The sequence below is a fragment of the Schistocerca piceifrons genome, chromosome 8, assembly GCF_021461385.2.
Source record: "Schistocerca piceifrons isolate TAMUIC-IGC-003096 chromosome 8, iqSchPice1.1, whole genome shotgun sequence".
Taxonomy (NCBI): Eukaryota; Metazoa; Arthropoda; class Insecta; order Orthoptera; family Acrididae; genus Schistocerca; species Schistocerca piceifrons.
This window is the reverse complement of record NC_060145.1, coordinates 332,844,420-332,869,252: the sequence shown is the minus strand read 5'-3', so window position 1 is coordinate 332,869,252 and position 24,833 is coordinate 332,844,420. Positions and strand designations below refer to the sequence as shown.

The 24,833-nt window shown below is 43.3% G+C and overlaps 1 protein-coding gene and 1 pseudogene across 1 annotated transcript in view; one reads left to right on the top strand and one right to left on the bottom strand.

Annotated features, from left to right (window-relative positions):
* The window catches only part of LOC124712327, a 1,282,739-nt gene that overhangs the window by 159,537 nt on the left and 1,098,369 nt on the right, over positions 1–24,833 (bottom strand). The gene's annotated exons all lie outside the window — the stretch shown is intronic.
* Positions 22,736–22,852, top strand: LOC124712618 (annotated as a pseudogene).

Genomic DNA, 24,833 nt, shown 5'->3' with positions numbered 1-24,833 from the left:
GAAGGTAGCTTAGAGCTTAATGTTCAGTTCACGATAATGTTGTTAAACACTGAGTACTAGCTCGGAGAGAACAAATATGGCGATGGACAGCACGTGCCATTTCTAGAGGCAGTCCCGGGCGGACGTGTAAAGAAAAGCCCCCAACATATCTGGAACTATATAACTGTGGGGGGATTTGAAGCCGGTTCCAGCGTTGAAAGTGAGTTGGCTGTTTTGACCGCTAGGTCGCTTGGTTGGGTCAAAGCGACGATATGACTCAGAGCGAGTTCCTGAGACCAGTGATACAATGCGATTATTAAGGCCGTGAGAGGCGAATGCTAACTAGCCATGCCATTACCAACATGACGCAAGCAGAGAGTGTACTTTACTACTGAGGTAGCTTTCCTTACGACTCATAAGGAAGAAAACTGTTAAACAACGACGCGGCGAACAAGTTCCCACGTTGTGCGCGATAGTGAAGGATACGCTATGCTTCTGACAATAGAGACCAATTTTTTTAGTGAAATATTGCGAAAATTTGTCTCTTAAATTCTCTTTTATACCAGTTACATGCTGCAGCCCTTTCCAACTGAGAATGCGCTCCTCCTCTAATTGCCTCGATGTCGATGAGCCGTTTGGCTCTAACGTTCACATTTGGATATCAAAACTTATGTGATCTTTACGGTGTGTATTGATTTACTATGACATCCAGTCTTTCGGCCTACAATGAGAACATATTGTCAGGGCTAGCTTAGTTACATCACATGCGAATCATCTGGGGATGACCACAACTAGGGAGGAGAAGGGGGTGGGAAACTATCAGTTTCGTGAAAGAGTGGGGGGCTGAGTATGAGGAAACGACGCACAACTTCTTACAGAATAAAACCCAAACCTTCAGAAAAACTTTCGTTGATCACAATAGATACTAATGCTAAGAACTCTAAAACAGATACACTACTGGCCATTAAAATTGCTTAACCAAGAGGAAATGCAGATGATAAACTGGTATTCATTGGACAAATATATTATACTAGAACTGACATGTGATTACGTTTTCACGCAATTTCGGTGCATACATCCTGAGAAATCAATCCACAACAACCACCTCTGGCCGTAATAACGGCCTTGATACGCCTGGGCATTGAGTCAAACAGAGCTTGGATGGAGTGTACAGGTACAGCTGCCCATGCAGCTTCAACACGATACCACAGTTCATCAAGAGTGGTGACTGGCGTTTTGTGACGAGCCAGTTGCTCGGCCACCATTGACCAGACGTTTTCAATTGGTGAGAGATCTGGAGAATGTACTGGCCAGGGAAGCAGCCAAACATTTTCTGCATCCAGGAAGGCCCGAACAGGACCTGCAACATACGGTCGTGCATTATCCTGCTGAAATGTAGGGTTTCGCAGGGATCGAATGAACCACGGGTCGTAACACATCTGAAATGTAACGTTCACTGTTCAAAGTGCCGTCAATGCGAACAATAGGTGACCGAGACGTGTAACCAATGGCACCGCATACCATCACGCCGGGTGATACGCCAGTATGGCGATGACGAATACGCGCTTCCAATGTGCGTTCACCGCGATGTCACCAAACACGGATGCGACCATCATGATGCTGTAAACAGAACCTGGATTCATCCGAAAAAATGACATTTGTCATTCGTGCACCCAGGTTCGTCGTTGAGTACACCATCGCAGGCGCTCCAGTCTGTGATGCAGCGTCAAGGGTAACCATGGTCTTCGAGCTGGTTGTCCATGCTGCTGCAAACTGTTCGTGTAGACGGTTGATGTCTTGCAAACGTCCCCATATGTTCACTCAGGGATCGAGACGTGGCTGCGCGATCCGTTACAGCCATGCGGATAAGATGCCTGTCAGCTCGATTGCTAGTGATTCGAGGCCGTTGGGATCCAGCATGACGTTCCGTATTACCCTCCTGAACCCACCAATTCCATATTGTGCTAACAGTCATTGTATCTCGAACAACGCGAGCAGCAAGTCGCGATACGATAAACCGAAATCGCGGCAGGCTACAATCAAACATTTATCAAAGTCGGAAACGTGATGGTATGCATTTCTCCTCCTCACACGAGGCATCACAACAACGTTCCACCAGGCAACGCCGGTTAACTGCTGTTTGTGTTATGAGAAATCGGTTGGAAACTTTCCTCATGCCAGCACGTTGTAGGTGTCGCCACCGGCGCCAACCTTGTGTGAATGCTCTGTAAAGCTGATCATTTGCATATCACAGCATCTTCTTCCTGTCGGTTAAATTTCGCGTCTGTAGCACGCCATCTTCGTGGTGTAGCAATTTTAATGGCCAGTAGTGTACATACTATTTATTACCTGGATCGTACATACTTTAACAAGTAAAGTTCGTATGAGATTTGTACATATTATTTTGATCTGTGACACATGTTACGTACCGTTCAAATCTATACTTTATTTTTGATAGTCACATTTTCAGCAGTTTGACGTAGGCTGATAACATGAGAAAATGAAAACATCGTGAGTTGAAGGTATGGCGCTGCTGGAAGCTTTCAGAAACCAGAGTTACTTGCTATTTTCATTTACAAGGTAAATGAGTTTTTTTATGTCTTCAAGCTCGTACTGAACTGATACGACTATCTGCGTGCTGGCGCAGAATGAGAATTCAGGTTACAAAGATCACTTTCTATCCTAGGCCAGAGAGGGAGCGGGTGGGGTGGTGGGACGGTGAACTGTCTACCCCACATCCTCGCTGAGTACGCCCTTCAGTAGTTACTATAGCGTCACAGACTTCATGACTAACATTTCTATGTTCTTGTGTGGATGTAGATACTAAATCATTTAAGGAGCCTGTTACTTCGACACAGACAAAATGCTCAATGCGCTTCTGGAGAATGCAGTGCCACCGAAAACGGGACTGGAACGGCATGAAAAAAAAAAAAAAAAAGAAAAGAAAAGAAAACGTGGTACAGGTGTTTTAGCTGAATGTCTTGTAACCCATGTGATTTCAGAGCAAGTCCTTTAACACAAGCCACACAAAATGTGGACTGAGACCGCTGGAAATATACACTATGAGATCAGGAGTATCCGGACACCTGACTGAAAATGATTTTCAAGTTCGTAGCACCCTTCATCAATAATGCTGGAATTCAATATGTTGTTGGCCCACTCTTAATCTTGATGACAGTTATTCTCGCAGGCATACGTTCTATCAGGTGCTGGAAGGTTTCTTGGGGAACGGCAGCCCATTCTTCGCGGAGTGCTGCACTGAGGAGAGGTATCGATGCCGGTCGGTGAGGCCTGCCGCGAAGTAGGCATTCCAAAACATCCCAGGGATGTTCTGTAGGATTCAGGTCAGAACTCTGTGCAGGCCAGCCCATTACAGGGATGTTATTGTAGTGTAACCACTCCACCACAGGTCTTGCATTATCAGCAGGTGCCTGATCGTTGAAAGATGCATTCGCCATCCCCGAATTGCTCTTCAACAGTGGGAAGCAAGACAACAAGCGGTGCAAGCCCCCCCCCCCCCCCCCCCCCTCCATGAAAAACACCACAACATAACACCACCACCTCCGAATTTTACTGTTGGTATTACACATGCTGCCACATGATGTTCACCGGGCATTCGCCCTAACCACACACTGCCATCGGATCGCCACATTGTGTACCGCGATTCGTCACTCCACACAACGTTTTTCCACTGTTCAATAGTCTAATGTTTACGCTCCTTACACCAAGCGAGGCGTCGTTTGGCATTTACAGTCGTGATGGGTGGCTTAAGAGCATCCGCTCGACCATGAAATCAGAGTTTCCTCACCTCCCACCTAACTGTCATAGTACTTGCAGTGGATCCTGATGCAGTCTGGAATTCCTATGTGATGGTCTGGATACATGTCTGTCTATTACGACCATGTTCAACTGTCGGCAGTCTCTGTCAATCAACAGACGAGGTCGTATTGTACGCTTTTGTGCTATTCGTTTCCACTTCACTATCACATCAAAAACAGTGGACCTAGTGATATTTAGGAGTGTAGAAACCTCGCGTGCAGACGTATGACACAAGTGACACCCCCTCACCTGACCACGTTCCAAGTCCGCGAGTTCCGCGGAGCGCCCCATTCTGCTGTCTCACAATGTCTAAAACTGCCGAGGTCGCTGATATGGAGTATCTGGCAGTAGGTGGAAGCAAAAGGAACCTAATAAGAAAAACATGTTTTTTGATCACATAGTGTACATGTGATGCGACGAGTTTCTTAACCTTCCGTATCTCATGGCGTGTCTGCCTATGAAGCCTGGAGACAGTTCTGTAACGTTATAGATGGCTATACAACGAAAGATACGCACCAGATGTAATCTAAGAAATTTTGACTAACCTGAGTGCAGCAGGAAATGTTCTCAGCATCTCTCACGATGATAAGACCATTCTCTAACGTCGAAAATGCCCGGGGTTGGTGAGATGAAGGTAAGAGTACATGTCCTCTATCTTACTGTTCTATTCTGAAAAGAGGTAAGGGCTCGTTTGCCTTCTACAACATCTTTCAAGGATTTTGCAACAATTTTTGAACAGGAAAGAAGATAAACCTCTCCGGCCAGTATTCCAGATTAATATGCACAGATTCCCAGTATGGTTCATGCTGTCAAAATTTAACTGCAACAGACCGTCCACTGAGTGGCGAAAGGTGTTCGTTCCGGACGAATGACGTTTTATGCTCCATCGGACAGTTGGCCGTTGGCGCGTACGGCCCTGCAACAATCGTCGGAAGGTTTCGGGCCGGGAAGGGGGGGGGGGGGGGGGGTGGGGTGGAGGAGCGTTATGGCATTTGTAATTCTGGAGGGCCCAATGGATCAAACGCAATATGCATCCATCCTTAGCAACAGGATCACCCCTATATACACTGTTTTTCTTTTTCCTCGGCGCGATGTCATCTACCATCAGGATAGGGCAACGTGCCACGCATCTCGCAGTGTATGTGCGTGGTTCGAAGAGCAGTAACACGAGTTTACCGTACTCCGCTGGTCAACAAGCCCACGGGATTTAAAGTCAATCGAAAATCTGTGGGACCACCTCGATCGGGCACTTCGCGCCGTGGGTCCTCGGCCGAGAAACGTCGCTCAGTTGGACACGGCCCTGGTGTCGGCATGGTTCCATAACCTCATTGACTCTCTTCTTGCACGTCCACGCTGCAAAAGGTGGTTGTTCAGGCTTTTGACAGGTGGTCAGATTAATATCGCTGGACCGTGTATTAATGGCGACATCGTAATCGCCATCCTCGAATTGATCTTCAACAGTGGGAAGCAAGACAGTGCTTGAAACATCAATGTAGGCCTATGCTGCGATAGTGCCACACAAAACAACAAGCGGTGCAAGCCGCGCCCCCCCCCCCCCCCATGAAAAACACAACTTCTGGGCAATAACGGTGAGTGTTAAGGTGATTAAAGAAGAATATGTTCCCTTACTAGTTCAACACTTGAGTGCAGCAATCGGCATTTTCAGTTAACAATATATAACAAATACAAATTTTCCGATTTAAATAAACAGGATCCTGGAACTCAACAATTTTAACATCAACTACAAGAAAGTTCGGGCATCCTGTGCGCATTCTCTCTTACGGGAATCGTCACCTTAGTGTGCACATAGTAATGAGCGGATGGGCAAATATCTATTAGGTATATTACGTATGGAGATTGCGGACAGTTGGGAATATGGATATCACGGGAAGCGTGCAAGGGATAAGTCCCTGCAGTCGCGGTTTTCATCTGTATACTGGGTGGCTCAGATGGATAGAGCGCCTGCCATGTAAGCAGGAGATCCCGGGTTCGAGTCCCGATCGGGACACACATTTTCGGCTGCCCCCATCGAGGTATACGAACAACACCTGTCGGCAGCTGAGGGTTTCAATTAATTATCACGTACGTATATGTTGAAGAGAAGCTTAGTTGCCTTGCCACAAACCCGCATTGCATAGGACAACAGTACAGGCCAACGACGCACTTTCGCTTGATCGAGAACTGTATTTCACTATCTTCCAAAATGGTTCAAATGGCTCTTGAGCACTATGGACTTGACTTTGGAGGTCATCAGTCGCCTAGAACTTAGAACTACTTAAACCTAACTAACCTAAAGACATCACACACATCCATGCCCGAGGCAGATTCGAACCTGCTACCGTAGCGATCGCGCGGTTCCAGACCGTAGCGCCTAGAACCACTATCTTCCTGATGACATACTGGACAATAAGATTTCTTCCATCGCCACCCTTAGAAGATCATCTCTTCGAGCACCACTATGAGTAGACTTACAATCAAGACATGAAATACAAAAAGGTAATGAAACCTAATCTTACTGAGGCTAGAAGCTCTTCTTCCCGTTTTTCGGCGCTAGTGGATTTTATTTTTTTAATTCGGTCTTCTGCAAAACTATATTTTCCTTTTCTTATTGTTAACCGATAGATATTTTGACGCTTCAGTTTAATCTTCTGTTGATCTCGTTTTACTCTTGTAAAGATGTTGTTGTTGTTGTGGTCTTCAGTCCTGAGACTGGTTTGATGCAGCTCTCCATGCTACTCTATCCTGTGCAAGCTGCTTCATCTCCCAGTACCTACTGCAACCTACATCCTTCTGAATCTGCTTAGCGTATTCATCTCTTGGTCTCCCTCTACGATTTTTACCCTCCGCGCTGCCCTCCAATGCTAAATTTGTGATCCCTTGATGCCTCAAAACATGTCCTACCAACCGATCCCTTCTTCTAGTCAAGTTGTGCCACAAACTTCTCTTCTCCCCAATCCTATTCAATACCTCCTCATTAGTTACGTGATCTACCCACCTTATCTTCAGCATTCTTCTGTAGCACCACATTTCGAAAACTTCTATTCTCTTCATGTTTAAACTATTTATCGTCCATGTTTCACATCCATACACGGCTACACTCCATACCAATAGTTTCAAGAAACGACTTCCTGACATTTAAATCAATACTCGATGTTAACAAATTTCTCTTCTTCAGAAACGCTTTCCTTGTCACTGCAAGCCAACATTTTATATCCTCTCTACTTCGACCATCATCAGTTATTTTACTCCCCAAATAGCAAAACTCATCTACTACTTTCTCATTTCTTAATCTAATTCCCTCAGCATCACCTGATTTAATTCGACTACATTCCATTATCCTCGTTTTGCTTTTGTTGATGTTCATCTTATATCCTCCTTTCAAGACACTGTCCATTCCGTTCAACTGCTGTTCCAAGTCCTTTGCTGTCTCTGACACAATAACAATGTCATCGGCGAACCTCAAAGTTTTTACTTCTTCTCCATGAATTTTAATACCTACTCCAAATTTTTCTTTTGTTTCCTTTACTGCTTGCTCAATATACAGATTGAATAACATCGGGGAGATATCATATAAATTTTTTGAGCCGTGGCGCCGTTGAGTTAGTAGACCTGTCTGGCGCCCCTGGCTCAGGTGCAGTATCGACTATCCCTTTTGCGACCCCACTGCCAATATCTATGAGGAAGAGTTGGTATCTGTGGGTTGTGCCCTTAGGTCTTTGCTTGCGCATATATTTCGTGTCAGACGACCGCTCGTGGACTGACTGCCCTCTTCTACCTGGCTTTCATCGACACCACTCAGTAACTGCTTGCTGATAAAGTGGGAATAACATTGGTTAGATTTAGCTGTTAACCGGTTGAGTTCTACGATTGTAACTGCATTTCTCAGTTATTAGTCGCATTCTCAACAAGTTGTTGTACTAATCTGTTGGTTTCCGTGTTTGAAAGACCGGGTCATTATTGGTGTATTTTAGCTAGATCTAGTGGTTCTGTCGAGTGGGTTCTCTTGCAATAAGTGTTCACAAGTGATGTTTCAAGACGTTCCTTCAGAGCGGTCTTAATAACTGACAATCAGTTTAACTTTGAAAATATTAACAGCCAACTGTTACCAGGGTTTTAGTCAAAATTGTTGGGACCCAGTCGCACCTTGGTTGCCGATTGAAATTAAGATGTTGCTTGCTTTGAAGTAAGGCTTGTCATTGTCATATTGTTTCCTAATCTGTTTAACCTTTAAGTACAGGTGTGCATCTTAACCCCGAACCTTTCGACACACAGCTTTCAAATTAAAAGTGAGGCAAGATTTTCTGCCTCCAGGATTGCAGTTCTATCAAAATGTTTGCTATCACCCACTTTTGACGAAATAAACGGCAAGGAAATAATACATATGGACGTAAAAGGGTTTTCCGCATCCGAGACATGAACACTGGTGGCTCACATGTTTTGTAAACTACATTTTCAGCGAGGGAGGGCGTCTACATAAAACTTGAAACAGCACTAACGAAAAACTAGAAATCCTCAACAATAAACGGAAAAGAGGAAAGTTTTTGCCATTTATCCATATAAATTATTTAAAGTCAACGTTAAAGTTTGGGATACTGTCGTTCAATAGAATCATTAAAAGAAAGCAAACGCAACATGAAAGACAGCTCATCTGCAATTAAGGAGGAGGCCCTGGTTCGAATCCTGGAGCTGGTCAAATTTTAATTAATTGCTATGGCCTACATCATTAACAAATACTTTTGCAGAAAGTGTTTTTTTTAAACACTCTTCCGAAGCACACACTTCCTAAGCAGGCCTTTCATTGTATATTGTTGAACGTGGCGCACCGCAGCAGACCACCTCTACGTAAGGTAATGCACGATTGTGAGCTCGTGGCGAACATGGCTGGGAGACGAGGAGTTGCCTGCAGTGGTTGTGCGGTGCGGCGCGGCGTGGCGGTCCCAGCCCGCGAGCGAGCGCCGAGCCAGCCGGATCACGAGCGCGCGGAGCAGCTGAGGCTGCGGCTGCGGCTGCGCTAGGGGTCAACGGTCGCCGGGCGACCCGGTTCAACGCCCGCCGCGGGCGAACCGCCGCAGACGTGCTGCGCCGCGCAGCGCCGCGGCCCAAACACCGCGCGTCGCTACACTTCGTGCCCTCATTTACTTGAAACACTGGCTTCCCCGCTACGACGCTGGCACGGCTGATAGTGTTCCGAACCGCTCGCACGTCTCACGGTACACACTGATAAGCCAAAACATTACGACCGCATCCACGACTCCTCACAGAAAGTGGAGTTCGCAGATTTGTGAAGTAGGATTGATGGTGATCTGTGGCATCTCTGTCGAAAGAGCACAATGTTGTTGAACATGGCTCACCGCAACAGACCAACTCTACGTGTTCACATGTTGGCCCAACGACATCAACTACGACTGCAGTGGGCAAGGGTGCCATCGGGAATCGGCCGTCGATCAATGGAAACGTGTCGGCTCTTCAGGTGAATCACATTTTTTCTACACTCCACAAACACGAGAAGAACGATGGCTCCAAAGACGCAGAGCGCAACGGACGCAGACTGGTGGGAGTGGCATTATGCTATGGGAGATGTTGTCCTGCACTTGCACAGGACCTGTGTTAGTAATCGAAGAGACGCTGACAGCTGCGAACTACCTGCATCCGTTCATTATGTCTTCGCCTGATGTAAATCCTATGGAACTCTTCTGGGTCGCTATTGGGTGCCATCACCGCGTACGGAAATCAGAGGCCCATTATTCACGCGAATTAAATTACCTATGCTTAGACATCTGATGCGACATACCGTATCTCCACAAACTTAGTAACACACTGTCGGATCCCTGATACGCAGAATCAGAGATTTTCGTTCCAAAGACGGACAAATAAACTATTGAGCAGGAATTCATATTGTTTTGGCTCATCAGTATGGGGATGGCGCAATGTTGAGGAAGGGGGGGGGGGGGGAGGGTGGTCACGGGAAGACATACGTTTACGCCATCAGCCGCCTCCATGAGATGTTACATGCAAATAACTAACACCATATTGACATTGTAGTAGAGAGTAAGCATGCTATTTCAGCCTTAAACGCGTTTAAATCTAGGCCGATGTCTATAACACAGAAGGAATTTTGTAATATCCGATGATAAGATTAGTGACAAACATATTGATCGCACAACATCTCGTACGTCCTTAAAAGTAATACTAAGAAGTGACATGAAAAGGAGGTAACGAATTAGAATTAGTGTTAGGGAAAACGAACAGAAGACTTCGGTTGTTGGAATGGTTCTGCAAAATCGCATGTAAGACACTAGTGCGATCACTTGTAGAGAGTTGGAGACGTACAAGGTAGGGCTGACAAGTAATTTTCAACGATCAAGTCAGAGACGCACTTCCAAGATCGTTATAGGTACGTCGGTGTAGTCCATACAACATATGCCTGGGGAACTGAAGTGGGAATCTTTGGAAGAAAGACTGCGTAGTTCTCTCGAAACGGTGATGGGTGAATTTAGAGAACGTGTTTTCAAAGAAGATCATGCGATTTGCTGTCACCATCGTATATACAGCGTAGGAATCGTATTCTTAAGGTGGGACGTTAGGGGGCGGGGCTTGAAGACAGTCAAATTTTCTTCTCTCTCAATAAGCGAGAGCAGAAACTCGACAATATTTGTACGATGTACCCTCTGCCGTGTAATGTGGAGTGGCTTGTGGAGCATACATGTATGTCTAGACGGGAAAGTGAAAGTGTTATGTGATAGCAAGTAGGTTAATCAAACAGCTGTGCCAGTGGTTGACTAGGATGTTGGTAGCATGCGGCTGCAGCACGCCGTATTGCCGGAAGCAGTAGAACAGCGTGTGGACGAGGAAAGCTGAAAGAAATCCGGGTAAGGAAATCGGGAAATTACGTACTACGCGTTCTATACATATTGGTAGAAGGAACAGAAGAGAACGATACAATTGCAATGGGGAAATTTGTTTGAAAGCTTTTTCCATGAAAGATGTAAATGCTTAAAAGGAAATTGAAATATAGAGAAACATGGAAAAGTATCAGAACGAAAAAGGAGTATCTTAAAGGATTAGCAAAGAACAATGGTCGAATGAAGGTGGGAACAGACTGACAAAACATTACAAAATTCAGAAGGAAAGGTAGAAAAAATTAGCATTGAGTTAGGAGAAATTTGTAATTGATTATGTTGATGTAGGCAATGAGCCTTAGTTAACCCAAAAAGTGTACACAAAAGTCAGGTGAGTCCTTTACCTCAAATAGCATGAACAGAGAGAGCCGTCGTTGTGAATATTGTAGCGTAAAAACCAATAATATTAGGAACATAACCCTCAGTAACGCGTTTCAGGAGTAAAGCGCTCACCATCTCTCCGTCTAAGTTAATCCTACATGAAATGCACTTCAGAAGCACTCAACACCGAAATATAAAAACAAAATAAAATCATTCAGACATGAAATTCTTGTCCTACTTTAGAAATGGCAACTCGAGATTACATGCTCAGATTATCCACGTTACCGCACGTCCTCCAAAGCGTTGCTTTCGTAATGCAGTGATCACCGGTCACAACAGCTAGCTGTCGCTCCGTGCACCGCTGGTGTGTAAACATGTGTACGGCTGTGAGACTGCTCTGAGCCACGAGCAGTTCCAAAACATTCCAAAGATATTACACAGACAACCATAGCAATGCTTAAGTTTCTGTAAACAGCAACAAGTCGCACTTTCTATTTTTTTATTATGGCCGGTTTCGCTCTTCTAATGGAGGAGAGTATCATCACAATATGCACTGTAAAAGATACAAATTGAGACAACATGGAAAACTTACATTGACATTACGTGAAGGGCTCATTCTGCTTCCAGTGTAGTGACTTAAGTTTGAAGTTGGCTGACGGCATTAAAAATTGCCTTTAATGTTGGCTGACAGTTCTAAAGATTAATTTGGCTGTACTATAGTACTTACACTTTCGTTTAAAGTACAGTAGTAAAACATGATATTGACAGCGCCAAAGATGAAACTGATTGTACAACAGTACTTTTAACGTCCATGATATAATCTATCCAAAGATAATTTGCAACTACAAAATCTAAAGTTTCATTTAACGCCTCTTTTATGGGGGTGTGTATAGATATCTCAGATCTGTACATGCAAATACTTACAATATACCGCAATATACCGCAACTTACCACAGTAAAAACTTTAAAAATTGCGAGATGCAGGAACATTAGTGATAAAATCTGATAAGGGTAATACGGCAGTGTTACTATATGCAAAAGATTACATTGACAAAACATTACAGTATTTCGAGCACAATGGCATAAACGAAATTAGTAACGATCCACTCAGTAAGTTCCAAGCCGAACTAAAAAGACAACTGATGCATCTCAGTTTTTATTTGAACCAATAGAAAAACGTAAACTGAAGTTAACGAATCCAAGGTTTCCTACTGCAAGGGCTGAGATTAAAATACAGAAACCTGGGCAAATCAATTCTAGTTGTTAATAACGAATATGGCCCCAACAGTGAACTCAGTTACATATTCAGTAAAAACTTTGAAGTATGTACAAATTCGACAAGACATTCAGCATAAGAAACAGCGTCCAGTTTGCTTACAATGCAGTAAATATGAATACCAGAAGATGCGATTATAATATGTTTACGAACATACCTCTAGACGAAACATCAGAAATAATTAAACGCAATATAGTACAACATAAAATTACTGCAGTAGGTGAGATTGTAGAGCTTTTAGACTTTTTGCAATTTAGTCTTGAATTCAGGTACTTTATCTCTAATGAATAAATTTACCACATGGGAGACGGCTAGTGATGGGTAATTGTTTATCAACATTTCATCAGAACTTTTTCTGAATTACTTGAAAATTAAATTTTTTGATAAACTCCCGATATAAAGCAGAAAATACTGCATTATCACCTGTTCGTGATGACTCAATAATTATGTTTAAAGGAACCAAGCAAGTTTTAAATGCAGTAACAGACAAACTCAATCAAATGCACCCAAAAATTAAATTCCCAGTTGAACATGAACGGATAATAGCATCAATTTCCTCGATTTGTCAGTTGCGGGGGCGATTGTGAGACATTTTAAAAGTTTACAATAAGGCTACGTGTTAAGGTATAATTATTAGAAATAATTCAAATCATACAGTTCTGCACAAGAAAGCATATTTATATTCAGCTTTATACAGAATGTTACTGTCACCTCTCACAGACGAAGACAGAGCCTTAGAATTACAGATAAAAAGATAGCATTAAGCAACAACTACCAAAAACGCGATGTAATGGAATTGTAGCATACTATACAGAAGAACATTAAAAGAAAGAAAAACATTAGACCAGGCAAACCAGTAGAAAAGAAAAAGCACATGACACTCTCATACAATGGTCCTGTAACAGACCGTATTACGAGACATTTCCCAAGACACAGTGAAAGTGGCATTTCGAACTAGTAAGTCCCTTAGACACACACTAATGCTCAAAGAGAATGTTCATACGGACAAACATAGTAATTCAGGGGTAAATAAAATAAAGTGCGAAAATTGAAAGAGGACGTACATTGGCCAGACTAGAAGGGCGTTTAAAACACGCAAGGAACACTGCAATTCAAATCTTACAGCACTGAATGAAAATTGGGAATAACTAAACACACAGTAGGTGAGATACAAGACAGTATGAAAATTATCAACGCCCCACATAAAAGTCCACTGATTGCTTTAGAAGGATTGGAAATTTCCGTAGAAAAAAGAAAAACCTGCAAAATTTTATTAATCGAACAAAACGAATTTAATCTACATGGCTTCTTCCACTTGTTTGAGGAAGTGCTGTAGATAAGCAACCAAAATAAAATACCTGCTGCATCATCCTAACAGAAATACTTTTAAAACTAGTTCTTTTGAAAGCATATTTGTGTAGACATTTTTAAATATGTATTTTTTAATGTATTTTGAAAGACATTTTAATTTTTACAGACGCATTTGTTCTTTAAAGATAAGGGGATACATGCATATCATAGATGTCTATACACACGCACATAAAGTGGCGTTTAATGAAACTTTCGTTTTGTAATTGTAAATTATCTTAGAATGGATTATTCCAAGGACGTTGCAAGTAATGCTGTATAGTCAATTTCATCTTTGGCGTTGTCAGTGTCAATTCCATCATTTACTGCTGTACTTTAAACGTAAGTTTAAGTACTGTAGTACAAAAAAACTAATCTTTAAACCAGTCAGCCAACTTAATGTTATCAAATAGCTTTAAACGCACGTCACCACATTGGAAGCAGAATATGTACTTTACATAATATCAGTGTAAGTTTTTCATACTGTCTCAATGTGCATTCTGATAATGCTCTTTTCCATTTGAAGAGCGAAACCGGTCATAATAAAATATACCAAAGTGCGACTTGTGCCTGTTTTCAGAAACTTAGTTTTAACAGTCGCTCCCCCCCTCCCCCTGCAAACAACGCCCGCTCTTGGTATATAGTAATAGTTATCTGTCCGAAATTTTTCACGTTTGTCGTACTAACGCTAACTTAAGTGAGATCAAATACCTTTCAAGAAGGAATGACAATGGACGCCTGTCAGTACATTAAGTACATTATCAAATGTCAACCAGTGGATTGAAATTTCTGGTGAAAATGCTAGAATCTCCTTTATTTTATTTAAACCGGCATTAGTAAGGTAAATGTGAACGATTTGGCACAGATAACTTAGTATGGTTTCACTCTACGACCTTTGCAACACCTTTGGAATGTTACGCAGTTCGTGATGGCTCAGTGCAGTCTGTCACAACCGTACACATATTCAAGCTCTAGCTGTGCACAGAGAGAGAGCTGATGTGATGGGTGTTTATCGCCTTACGGAAGCAACGTTTTGGAGGATGTAATCTAAAGCTGACGTTTCTAAAGTAGGACGAGGACATCATGTCCGAATATTTTCGTTTTATATTGTCATGTTCAGTGCATTTTATGGAGAATTAACTCAAGTCATATAATGGGAACTTGACCCCGAAACGGTTTGCTGTGGTTTATGTTAGCGACTAAAATATTTATAGCTACTCAAACAACCGGTACATCTGGTCCTTATGAAATACGGTCGCTTTGACACATGACAAAATTAACAGTTGCTATTGCGAACAGCAAGGGGGGGGGGGGGGGCGAAGACTATAAACTTAGCATCATATGTAATGGAATTAATGAAATTAGCAGTTAGAAAGAAGGTATTAAAATCCATCAGAAAGTTCACTGGGAAGTACTTTATATGCGTGTAATAGAGGGCATAAGCAGACCTGGATAAACATGTGATTAATTTGAAGATATAATGAATTGTTATCCCCTCATGAACCACGGCCCTTGCCGTTGGAGGGGAGACATGGGTGTCTCAGCGATACAGATAGCCGTACCGTAGGTGCAACCACAACGGAGGGGTATCAGCTGAGAGACCAGACAAACATGCGGTTCCTGAAAAGGGGCAGCAGTCTTTTCAGTAGTTGCAGGGGCAACAGTCTGATTGATCTGGCCTTGTAACACTAACCAAAACGGCCTTGCTGTGCTGGTATTGCGAACGGCTGAAAGCAAGGAGAAACTACAGCCATGATTTTTCCCAAGGGCATGCAGCTTTCCTGTATGGTTAAATTATGATGGCGTCCTTTCGGGTAAAATATTGGTTCTCCGGGTGGGGACTACTCAGCAGAACGTCCTTATCAGAAGAAACAAAACTGGTGTTCTACGGATCGGAGCGTGGAATGTCAGATCCCTTAATCGGGCAGGTAGGTTAGAAAATTTAAAAAGGGAAATGGATAAGTTAAAGTTGTATATAGTGGGAATTAGTGAAGTTCGGTGGCAGGAGGAACAAGTTTTCTGGTCAGGTGAATACAGGGTTATAAATACAAAATCAAATAGCGGTAATGCAGGAATAGGTTTAATAATGAATAAAAATATAGGAGTGTGGGTAAGCTACTACAAGCAGCATAGTGAACGCATTATTGTGGCCAAGTTAGACACGAAGCCCACGCCTACCACAGTAGTACAGGTATATACGCCAACTAGCTCGCAGATGACGAAGAGTTTGATGAAATGTATGATGAGACAATAAATTATTCAGATAGTGAAGGGAGACGAAAATTTAATAGTCATGGGGACTGGAATTCGATAGTAGGGGAAGGAAGAGAAGGAAACATAGTAGGTGAATATGGAATGGGCGTAAGAAATCAAAGAGTAGAATCTTGCACATAGCATAACTTAATCATAGCTAACACATGGTTCAAGAATCATGGAAGATGCCTGGAGATACTGGAAGGTTTCAGATAGATTATATAATGGTAAAACAGAGATTTAGGAACCAGGTTTTAAACTGTAAGACATTTCCAGGGTCAGATGTGGACTCTGACCACAGTCTATTGGTTATGAACTGTAGATTAAAACTGAAGAAACTGCAAAAAAGGTCGGAATTTCAGGAAAGGGGACCTGGACAAACTGACAGAACCAGAGGTTGTAAAGAATTTCAGGGAGAGCGTAAGGGAACAATTGACAGGAATGGGGGAAAGAAATACAGCAGAAGAAGAATGGGTAGCTCTGAGAATGAAGTAGTGAAGGCAGCAGAGGATCAAGTAGGTAAAAAGACAAGGGCTAGTAGAAATCCTTGGGTAACAGAAGACATATCGAATTTAATTGATGAAAGGAGAAAATATAAAAAATGTAGTAAATGAAGCAGGCAAAAAGGAATACAAACGTGTCAAAAATGAGATCGACAGGAAATGCAAAATGGCTAAGCAGGGATGGCTAGAGAACAAATGTAAGGATATAGAGGCGTATCTCATTAGGGCATAGATAGATACTGCCTACAGGAAAATTAAAGGGACCTTTGAAGAAAAGAGAACCAGTTGCATGAATATCGAGAGCTCAGATGAAAACCCAGTTCTAAACAAAGAAGGGAAAGCAGAAAGGTGGAAGCAGTATATAGAGGGTCTATACAAGGGCGATGTACTTCAGGAAAATATTATGGGAATGGAAGAGGATGTAGATGAAGATTAAATGGGAGATATGATACTGCGTGAAGAGTTTGACAGAGCACTGAAAGACCTGAGTCGAAACAATGCCCCGGGAGTAGACAACCTTTCCATTAGAACTGCTCACAGCCTTGGGAGAGTCAGCCCTTACAAAACTCTACCATCTGGTGAGTAAGATGTATGAGACAGGCGATACCCTCAAACTCCAAGAAGAAAATAATAATTCCAATCCAAAGAAAGCAGGTGTTGACAGATGTGAAAATTACCGAAGTATCAATTTAATACGCCACGGCTGCAAAATATTAACACAAATTCCTTACAGACGAATGGAAAAACTGGTAGAAGCCGCCCTCGAGGAAGATCAGTTTGGATTCCGTAGAAATGTTGGAACACGTGAGGCAATACTGACACTACGATTTAGAGAAAGCTTTTGACAATGTTGACGAATACTCTCTTCCAAATTCTGAAGGTGGCAGGGGTAAAATACAGGGAGCGTAAGGCTATTTACAATTTGTACATAAACCAGATGGCAGTTACAAGAGTCGAAGGGCATGAAAGCGAAGCAGTGGTTGGGAAGGGAGTGAGACAGGGTTGTACCCTCTCCCCGATGTTATTCAATCTGTATATTGAGCAAGCAGTAAAGGAAACACAAGAAAATTTAGAGTAGGAATTAAAATCTATGGAGAAGAAATAAAAACTTTGAGGTACGCCGATGACATTGTAATTCTGGCAGACAGCAAAGGACATGGAAGAGCAGTTGAACGGAATGCACAGTGTCTTGAAAAGAGGGTAAAAGATGAACAGCAACAAAAGCAAAACGAGGATATTGGAATGTAGTCGAATTAAGTCGGGTGATGCTGAGGGAATCAGGAACTGTGACACTTAAAGTAGTAGATAAGTTTTGCAATTTGGGGAGCAAAATAACTGATTATGGTTGAAGTAGAGAGGATATAAAACGGAGACTGCCTATGGCAAGCAAAACGTTTCTAAAAAGAGAAATTTGTTGGCTCTAAGCACTATGGTACAACATCTGAGGTCATCAGTCCCATAGACGTAGAACTAAGTAAACCTAACTATCCTAAGGATATCACACGCATCCATGCCAGAGACAGGATTCGAACTTGTGGCGGTAGCAGCGGTTCGGTTCCAGACTGAAGAGCCTAGAACCGCTCGGCCACAGTGGCCGACGAGAAATTTGTTAAAAACGAGTATAGATTTAAGTGTCAGGAAGTCGTTTCTGAAAGTGTAGCCATGTATGGAAGTGAAACGTGGACGATACATAGTTTGGACAAGAAGAGAATAGAAGCTTTCAAAATGTGGTGCTGCAGAATAATGCTGAAGATTAGATGGGTAGATCATGCAACTAATGAAGTGGTATTGGATTTGAATTGGGGAGAAGAGAAACTTATGGCATAACTTGACTAAAATAAGGGATCGATGAGCAGAACATGTTCTGAGGCATCAAGGGATCACCAATTTAGTATTGGAGGGCAGTGCGGAGGGTAAAAATCGTAGAGGGAGACCAAGATATGAATACACTAAGCAGATTCAGAAGGATGTAGGTTGCAGTAGGTACTGGGAGATGAAGCTTGTACAGGATAGAGCAGCATGGAGAGCTGCATCAAACCAGTGTCTGGACTGAAGACGACCACAACAGCAATGAATTGTGAAGCATATGAAAGCACTATGAAAGCACTGGTTCCAACCGAATCGAGATACATGGTGGAAGGTGACTAACAGAGGTAAAGCAAATTATGGTTATGAGAACTAAGCAGATCAGTTGAATGAGTACATTGGCGTATGCGTGGGCGGAATCAACAACTTCGAGGAATCGAGATCCCTGTCCTCGAGAAGCAAACAACAAAATGAACCGGTAACATTTAAGTGTTCAATTACATGCGACGCTGGCGAGTGATACGTCTTACGCCAGAAGTGGCAAAAGTAAATTGGTTGAGGATAGTGCTTGTTTAATTTTTACACAAGTTCCGTGAAAGTTTGCGGAAACCAGTCTAGATTGTCTGCAGATGACTTGAGACGTTTTTACAGAACATCGAAAAAAATGTGTGATAAATGCTCTGAAACTTTGTAAAAAGGTAATAGTGTAACATTTCGAAACAGCCTTCTGCTTTAACAACGTTTCTTTGAAAAATCTGAAGCATTCGTTTCAGACACACAACACGTGCAAGGCGTTTTTAGAGGCAGTCATTCTGAACACTAACCCACTGGATATTTCAACACAGCAACTCATTCTTCGACACTGTGTGGATAAACTAGGTAAAGTCACTGTGCCTGCCACAGCCAGTATCAGCTGGTTGCTTACGATCGGCGCAGGAGCGTCACCAAAAGGCACGCAGCCCGAAACAGCACCACTCTGTTCAGTCTTCGATAAAAAATTTCTAGGGTCAAGATAATCAGTACCGTTGGACAATGAACAAATTTAGATATGTCAAACACACAAAAAGCAACGAACTGGAAATGCAGACAACAGCAGTTCACGCAAAAATTTAAGATATAAGGCCAGCTATGTGGGAAGTTAAACTCCCAAAACAGAATCACACACTCTTGCCTGAGTAATAAAATGTAGAAAACGCCAACAGGCAGCCAACTAGCACTCAGATGTGAAAGCACAGTTTTGAGATAATCCAGTAGGACTTTCTGAAAAACTACTGTAAAACACCTCATTAGAAGGCTCAGAGTGGCCATAACAGACTGCATTGCAGTAGCGATATCTCCACGTACGTGAGCATTTGTTACACGCGCTAGGCGTCGCTGGTTCAAATGGCTCTGAGCACTATGGGACTCAACTGCTGAGGTCATTAGTCCCCTAGAACTTAGAACTAGTTAAACCCAACTAACCTAAGGACATCACAAACATCCATGATCGAGGCAGGATTCGAACCTGCGACAGTAGCGGTTTTGCGGTTCCAGACTGCAGCGCCTTTAACCGCACGGCCACGTCGGCCGGCGCGTCGCTGGTCCATAATACTGTGTGCACTGTTCCACACATAGCATCATATACCTAAGAGAGTCTGGAATTAAATGAGAATGGGTTGCCGCACTTTGCGCTCGAACCGTAAGAGGTGGCCATTCACCTAACTATACGGTTGACACGTGTGCATGATGAAGTACTTTATGCACGCATGTTTGACAGTCAGAAGGCTAATTTTGTGCTAGTATTCTGGCTGTTCAAGCTGCATGAGGCTTAATCGACTTCCAGTTATGCACACTCGTGCAGGTATACCGAAGTGTACAGGGTAAACAGTCCTGAGAATCTTCATAGCACCACTATGTCGAGCCACAGCAGGCAACTAAATTTCAGATTGTTGGGATTAGAGTACACGAAAGCTAGCCTCGCTATCTGAGTAAGAGAAAGATGTTGCGTAGTTATCTTTAAACGAAGTACAAAGCCATTGTCGCTTCCACAGAGAGCTACGTCGTTATCAGAAAGATAAAATCTCGCGGAACCAACTATAGAAGGGAAGAAATGGAAGGTATCGCCTGTTGCTCTGGAGCCGGAAGAGATGAAGTACATAAGTTTACATTCGCGTGTTACAGACGTCTATTTGCAGTTTCATAGCGGATCAGCTCGCGGGAAAGTGCGAAGTTGCTGTCAGTCTTTTGTGCGGTGTCAGGGAGTGTCTCATTGCATAGTACCGTTCAATCAATAGTGCTACCAGTGGTGGGAAGTTCAAATATTTTCGTCAGTCGATCATCACGTAGTACCAGTCTGAAGGGTATAACTTCAACTCACACAGTAATAACTTTTTCATTTCAGTAAGCAGTCTTTGCATCACTTATCGCGTTTCCCATTTCGTTGCCTGTTTGCCCGCGTCACAACAGTAAAGCCGGCCGAAACGAGAAAATTATAGTCGTCCTAGCTCCAAGTATTTGAAGTACAAACTGATCCTTTTACAAGCTTTCCTGCCGTGGAGGCAGAGGATATTAACATACGCTTGCACACGAATACCTGTTCAGCTTGCAGCTAACGTGTGTGGTCGCCTTGTGATACAGTACAGATTATGTGATAATCCTCCTCCTTCCATTTTCACCGCACCGACGGCTACAAAACACAGTTTCAAAGATCGCATACGGCATTCAATTATTACGAAAAGAAATGCCTTCGGAATGAAAACGATCAAACCAGAAATAACAGGATGCGGAAAAGGTTTCAAAAGTTCATATTTATTGATTCAAACATGTAACAAACATCGAATAAACTGCAAATTATTCTCAAAATCTTAAAGTTTTAGCTGTACTGTTATAAATGGTCTGTGTGTCCAGCAGCAGATTGGCCTTTTCCACGACTTCAAGAGGAGTTCGATGGCTATTTCCCAAACGGGATGTAGTTCCACCACACTGGCACAACAACGTACGTGACTTTCTCAGTGACAAACTGCCACTGCGCTGGGTAAGGCGCACGGGACCAGATACACGGCGCTGCAGTCTTGGCCTCCAGGATCGCCATACATGCCCCCATGCGATTTTTTCTTGTGGAGTTGCAGGGAGGAAAGGGTGTTCGTCTCCCCTTCACCTCGTGACATGAAGGAGTGAAGAGCGGAGTGACAGCCGCAATGACTACTGTACAAGCAGATACAATGTGTAAAGTTTATGACGAATTTAGTTATTGTCGTGACGTCGTTGCTGCTGCAAGAGGAAACAGAGCATTTGTAATAGTATAGCTAAAAGTTAACGTCTTTGAGTGTTTTGCAATTATCTCGTGTTTGTAGCATGTTTTTACCAGTAAATATGGATTTTTGAAATCAGATCACTTTTTGAAACACCTCGTATTAAACGTCTGGTTGTGGTTTACTTTGCTTCAGGTTAACATTCACGGACTTCTAAACGAAAACAAAACAAAAAAAAGAAAAAAAAGAAAAAAGAAAACACGAGGAACGTCCGGGTGGGCGGCATTACAATATTTTCTTCGCCACACCCCTTCTCGCAGGGTTATGAGTATATTAGGGAATTGTTTTGAATGTAATAAATTGTCTGGCAAAATCATATGCTCTTTAAAATTACGCTGATACGCATGTGAATGGTTAGCTGTTGGCCCACCAGGGGATTGACTTTTCTACGAGACTTTCCCCAGTGCTTCGAGTAAACCACATCTGCCCTATAATCTGAAGGTCACTAGTAATTTCGTACTGAAAATGTTGTGATTGTGATGGAAAGTAAATTGTTTCCAAAACAAGCATTTTAACAATCACGTTCGACTAAACTGTTGCTGTTTCTTGGCAATGTCGGAAAAAGAAAAATAGTGAAAGTGGCAGAGGCAGCAGGAAAGGGGGGGGGGGGGGGTAGCTCGCGGGCCTGGCCAGGCCAGGGCAGGGCAGGGCAGGGCTGGGCTGGGCAGGCTTGGCAGCAGGCGGGCCGTCCCGTGCCAACAGCGCGCGGGGTCGCTGCCTCGAGCTTCGCGCTGATAAAGCCCGCCAGAATTAGCGCAGATAGCGGCCTGACCCCGGCTCAATAATAAACACCCGCTCAGCTGCCTGCGGCGGCGCTCTCGGGAGGCCCCACAACAAATACTACACGGCTGCGTGCTCCCTGCATCACCATCACGATACCTCTGCAAGAGATGAAATAGAACTCTCGCTCTGCGAGTGCAGTACATTTACTGCGTCTCCGTATCATTGAAGAATACGTGGGGAGTTTCAAGAAGTAACATACGTTCGCGCCAGTAGATGGGAATCCTAATGAACACGTATGTTGTTGCAGCTTCCCGGGCAATATTTGTAAAGCGACTTCAATGAATTACGCGCACGTATTGACGTTTTGCCGTGTCAGAAGCGTTGCCCGTATTGGACACCTGTAATGTGAGCTAAAAACCTAGAGATGCTCTATACACTGATGTCCAATTTCTGTATTTCTTTTACTCTTCGCACAGTCTTCTTCTGGGGTAAGTTTTTTGTGAAACGTTCGTCTCTTTTGGCAACGGCCTTGCCGCAGTGGATACACCGGTTCCCGTGAGATCACCGAAGTTAAGCGCTGTCGGGCGTGGCTGGCACTTGGATGGGTGACCATCCAGCCGCCATGTGCTGTTGCCATTTTCCGGGGTGCACTCAGCCTCGTGATGCCAATTGAGGAGCTACTCGACCGAATAGTAGCGGCTCCGGTCAACGACAACCATCATAACGACCGGGAGAACGGTGTGCTGACCACACGCCCCTCCTATCCGCATCCTCACCTGAGAATGACACGGCGTTCGGATGGTCCCGATGGGCCACTTGTGGCCTGAAGACGGAGTGCGTTCGTCTCTTTTAGTCTTGTAGTCAATTTTAAGCGTATTTTCTCAGTTATTTTATGAAGGGGTATCGTAGATATATTCCTCATTGAACTGTTTATTGTAGGCAGCCACATTCACGAACCAAGGTTAACTACAACTGCTGCACTCTGCGGTGTTGTCAGAAAACCTGGAGGATGTTTCTTCGACAATAAAAGCAGATCTATACTTTTGACAATTTCAGTGTGTTTCACAGGTCATGTAAACATAAGTTGTGATTTTAATGGTATTAATACACACATTCTCCATTATCCTGTCTATGCTCTTTGAAACAAAGAGCATGTCGGTTTATCTTTGTGACCACACAATAAAACCGTTGCGACTGACGCAACATCGAGGATCCATTTAATCAGGGTATACTATTGATCGTGGTAAAAATATGAAAGTATACCACCTCTTCGAGTATTAGAGGAAGACATTCTTCAGGAACTGCAAATTTCTTACTCCGTTGTCTTTTACGAGGCTTTATGGCAGGCTGTACTAACTGAAGCAATAAATTTATTGCTAACGATACCGTTCAAAACGTGAGTTGGGAAACGGAAGTAAAATCGGCAACAAAATTTAAAATGAGGAAATTGTGTGCTCATGTGCGTGTTTTTTCAGGAATAGTCAATGTAATCTTCGCAAACCTCATTTCCTGTCGTTTTAATAACCAATAGTAAATGGTATATATAATATCAAGAATGAAAATATATATAGTCGTTTATCTTTACTAATTCTTCGTGAAGTTAATGCCTATATTGTAGTACAAGGCAGTAAAAATTAGTGTCAGCACTCATCTTTGTTTGTGCCTTTGATGTCTTTAACAACGCGGAAGGCTCGCTGGCGTGCTTCTTGCGACGAGGTTTGCTAGAGTGGCAAAGCCGTGGTAACTCCGGCAGTACAAGAACGATATGGGAACTAGATGAAGTGCACGACGCAGTGTAGACGAGTAGCAGATGCCGCTTAAAACATGTGCTCAGCTCACTTCTCGACTCTAGGACAGCCAAGGAAAGGTGGTAACTTGCAGAAAGGTGGTAATGTGCACGCCTCGCTGAAAGCACGTTTCAGGAACGTCATGTGGACAGCTACGACTATAGCAGTGAGAGGTCGGCTGTGGCGTGTCTTGACACATCTGTTACTACAGGCGGGCCAGAAACAGAGGAAAAGAGCGCTTATGAAGTTATGATCTTGTTCAGAAAATTTTATTATTCGTTCGGAGTGGCTTACGGAAAAGACAAGAAATCTAAATGGGAATTGCTGAACCCTGATTCCCCAAAATACCAGCCTTGTCCAGTTATCAGGGCGCGACAAGTTTCTGGCACTCACGTACAGCAGTAGCGGAATAGCGGCCTCGTTCGCTCACCCTACATTTTTTTTAGATTAGACACTGCACTTCGCAGCATTATTCAACAGACTGACAGCAGAGCATCTGTTTCGCGTGTGTGTAACACAATTCGGGAGGTCAGACATATCTGACATCTGGTCGACCTTATTCTGTCAGTCGGTTACATCTGATGCATCTAATTAGACAGAGCCGCACGCATCTCTGCTCTGTTTCTCTACCAGCAGTCTTTTACATCTACAGTCGGGCAGCCGACACCAAGTTGTTATGACCAGATACTGCTATCCAAACGATCTAGAAGTGACCCAGCAGATGATAGCCCAAAAAAGAGTATCTGGAACCACGCTGCCTGCAGCGCCTTCCCAAATATAGCTGACCATTCACACAGCAACACATCTAACAGATTGGTCTAAGATCAGGG